The sequence below is a fragment of the Triticum dicoccoides genome, chromosome 6A (assembly GCF_002162155.2).
Source record: "Triticum dicoccoides isolate Atlit2015 ecotype Zavitan chromosome 6A, WEW_v2.0, whole genome shotgun sequence".
Taxonomy (NCBI): Eukaryota; Viridiplantae; Streptophyta; class Magnoliopsida; order Poales; family Poaceae; genus Triticum; species Triticum dicoccoides.
Genome location: NC_041390.1, coordinates 395,613,790 through 395,617,890, shown reverse-complemented (window position 1 = coordinate 395,617,890; position 4,101 = coordinate 395,613,790).

The following is a 4,101-nucleotide window of genomic DNA, read 5'->3' as shown; positions in this document are numbered from 1 at the left end:
TGTTGGAGAATCGGTTCACAACAACAAATACGGAATCCTTTCCATTCCTATTTCTAGGCAACCCAAGCACAAAATCCCAACTAAAATCCTCCCATGGTTGATATGGAATTGGAAGTGGCATGTAAAGGCCAAGAGATTGAGCTTTGCACTTAGCTTGGTGACATGTAGAGTATTGGTTGGTGAAGCGGTTGACGTCGCGAAGCATCGTGGGACAAAAATAGTGCTTGGAGAGCGTAGCAAGTGTCTTGTTGTGTCCAAAGTGGATGAGTAGTTGAACTTGCGATTGGATCTTCTTAGGTTCCTCGGGGTTGAGCGGTAGGGAACCTTGTTAGGAAGGGGCGCTCTGGGGATGATGTCGATTCGATGCTTAATGCCTCGTAGAGGAGGTGGACCCGGAGGTAGCTCGTTGGGGAAAACATCTTGAAATTCCTACAAAAGAGAAGATGACACTAAAGGTAGAGTGTGAGAGGTGTTAGCTTTTGGTGCCTCGTCGTTGCACGAAAGGTCATAGTGCATGACACTAGATGGGTTCTCACACACTTCTCTCATCTCATGTGTGGTGGCAAATAGAACTAAGTTCTTCTTGTCGCTCATCGTGGAGTCGCTCAATTTGGGCATGTGGCGCTGTAACACCCTCGATGCGACTATATCTCCCACGTGTCGAGGCACGACTTAGAGGCATAATCACATTGAAGGCATATGTCGCAAATTAGGCAATCTTCACAACATCCCATGTAATATAATAATAAAGGGGAGATAACATAGTTGGCTTACACTCGCCACGTCAATCAAGTACATAAATAACATTACATCATCCAAACACTCATGGCCCGACTACGGCGCCAAAATAAAAGAGAACCCAACATGCGACACGGTCCCGATCACCCCCAACTAGGCACCACTACTGATCATCAGGAAAGGAAACATAGTAACGTTGAGAGTCTTTGTCGAACTCCCACTTGAGCTCAAGTGCGTCTCCTGGAGCGGAATCATCTGGCCCTGCATCTGGTGTAATAGTAATCTGTGAGCCACAGGGACTCAGCAATCTCGCACCCTCGCGATCAAGACTATTTAAGCTTATAGGTAAGGCAAGGTAAATATATGTGGAGCTGCAGCAAGCGACTAGCAAAATATGGTGGCTAACTTATTCGCAAAAGAGAGCGAGAAGAGGAGGCAAAGCGCGAGCGAGAAACTAGAAAACAACCTGCGCAAACATTACTCCAACACCGTGTCCACTTCCCGGACTCCGCCGAGAAGAGGCCATCACGGTAACACACTCAGTTGATTCATTTTAATTAAGTTAAGGTTCAAGTTATCTACAACCGGACATTAACAAATTCCCATCTGCCCATAACCGCGAGTACGGCTTTCGAAAGTTCAAATCCCTGCAGGGGAGTCCCAACTTAGCCCATGACAAGCTCTCACGGTCAACGAAGGAATAGACCTCCTCCCAAGACATTCCGATAAGACTCGGTATCTCGGTAATTCAAGACACTTCGACAGGTTAAAACAAATCCAGCAACACCGCCCGAATGTGCCGACAAATCCCGATAGGACCTGCACATATCTCTTTCTCAGGGCACACTCAGATTGTCTAAACTTCCGGTAGGCCAGCCCAGAGTTGCCCCTGGTAGCCACCGGCGGCTGACAGTTTGGACCAACACTCAGAGGAGCACTGGCCCCGGGGGGTTAAAATAATGATGACCCTTGAGTCTGCAGAACCCAAGGGAAAGAAAAGGCTAGGTGGAAAATGGTAAAACCAAGGTTGGGCATTGCTGGAAAAGCTTTAATCAAGGCGAACTATCAAGGGGTTCCCATTATAACCCAACCGCGTAAGGAACGCAAAATCCGGGAACATAACACCGATATGACGGAAACTAGGGCGGCAAGAGTGGAACAAAACACTAGGCGAGAGGCCGAGCCTTCCACGCTTTACCAAGTATATAGATGCATTAAGATAACATGGCAATACAATGATATCCCAACAAGTAAATAAATGTTCCAACAAGGAACGCCTCCAATCTTCACCTGCAACAAGCAACGCTATAAGAGGGGCTGAGCAAAGTGGTATCATAGCCAATCAACGGTTTGCTAGGACATGATGGGTTAGAGGTTTGACATGGCAATTTGGGAGGCTTGAAAGCAAGTGGTAGGCATCGTAGCATTGGCATAGCAAAAGAGCGAGCAAACTAGCATAGCAAAGATAGTAGTGATTTCGAGGGTATGATCATCTTGCCTGCATAGTTGTCGGAGTTGATTGGATCCTCGAAAGCAAACTCAACAGGCTCCTCGTTAGCGAGCTCGTCTGCCGTCTCTACCCAAACAAGACAAACAAGCAACAAGGATACAATCAACCACGTGCAAGGATCAAACAATATGATGCAATGATGATATGCTATGCGGGATGCGATGCGGGATGCAAAATGCAAGATATGACAGGGAATGCATGAACCTGGCCTCAACCTGGAAATCCAAGTGTGCCACTGGAAATATGAGATGAAATCGCTTGAAAACGATATAAAGAACACCGGAATCGGAGTTACGGTTTGGAAATGGCAAGCGATCCAAAAATGACACCGGTCTGCGATTTACAGCAAGTAGCCATCTAAATGCAATGAGATGAACATGCTACAGCACCCAAACATGACAACAAAATACATGGCAGGGATGCATTCAAGATGCTTAACAAAAGTCTAGCACTGAGCTACGGCCAATTCATCCATTAACAGGTTCAAACAAGCATGGCAAAAATGCATATGGCAAACATATCTCAAACTTAGTGAAATTAACACTTGTCTGGAATTTTAGATCAGGTAGCACTCTTCGGAGCAGCAAAACTACATGCTACAGGATCTGAACATGGCAAAGTAAAGCATGGCATGGAGCTACTCAATGAGCTTAACAAAAGTCCCTTAGTGGCCTTGAGCCAAAAGGAATCAGAAAATACAATTGCAAGCATGTGAACATGGCAAAAAATATAATCAGTTTTCAGACTTAGTGAAAACTGGCACATGCTGAAACATAACTCAAGTAGACATGTTTACGAGCTCGATGCAATCACTACGGTGCAAGTCATGACAAGATAAGCATACACCCATCAAGAAGGCACAAAATGCAAGCTAGACATGGCAAGAACAATAGCATAGCATGCACGGATCAACTACAACATCATCGGCAAAATTGCAAACAAGTTGACAATCTGCCCAGATTCACAAAGTAGCAAAAGTAGAGCTCGATTGACTCACGCTAGGGTGCTCCATAATTGCAAACAAAGACATGGATGGATATATCACTACAAGATTAACAAAACATCCTTACTGATCATCCTCAAAAGAGGCACGGATCACTAGGAAACAACATGAACATATGACATCATGAGATAAACAGGTTAAGGACTTAGTGGAAATGCTAAGTCCCTGAAAACAGAATTAACAAGTGCACCACTTTGCAAGCTTGTGCTAGTCACCACACACATCACAGAAATACATGGGTTGCACCTCTGGAAAGATGACAAAACCCTTAACAAAACACATGTAGAGCATCAGGGCATATCATGCACACATTAATCATGGCAAAAATGACAAAACTCTAAATGGAGTAGGCGATCTGAAAAATATCTCAAGTAGCCCTCTTCTAACAGCATTTCGGGCATCAAAAAGAACTCAAATGAAAATGATGCAATGGAATGAAATGATGTACTCTAAGAGATGAACATTTGGATATGCTATATGCACGAATCGGAGCTATGGATACAAAGTTACGGAGCTATGAACAGGGGCACTTGGATCTAAGAATTTTTGGGACTTGGAGGAAAAATCAACCTCCCAGATCTAGGGTTTTGACCCGAGGCACGTAGATCGAGGCGGGGCCGGCGAGGCACTGTTCATCGGCGGGGAGGAGCTCGCCGGAGGTCGATGTGGAGGCGGGGACGGCGACGGGGAGCGGACGCGGCGGCCGGGCGGCGGCTCGGCGGCGCGGGGCCGGGCAGGCGTCGACGAGGATGGCGACGGCGGGGTGCGGCTCCGGCCGAAGGAGTGCGGCGGCGCGCACGGGCGCGGTGGCGGCGGGGAGGCGGCGAGCGGCGCGGGAGGAAGGAGAAGG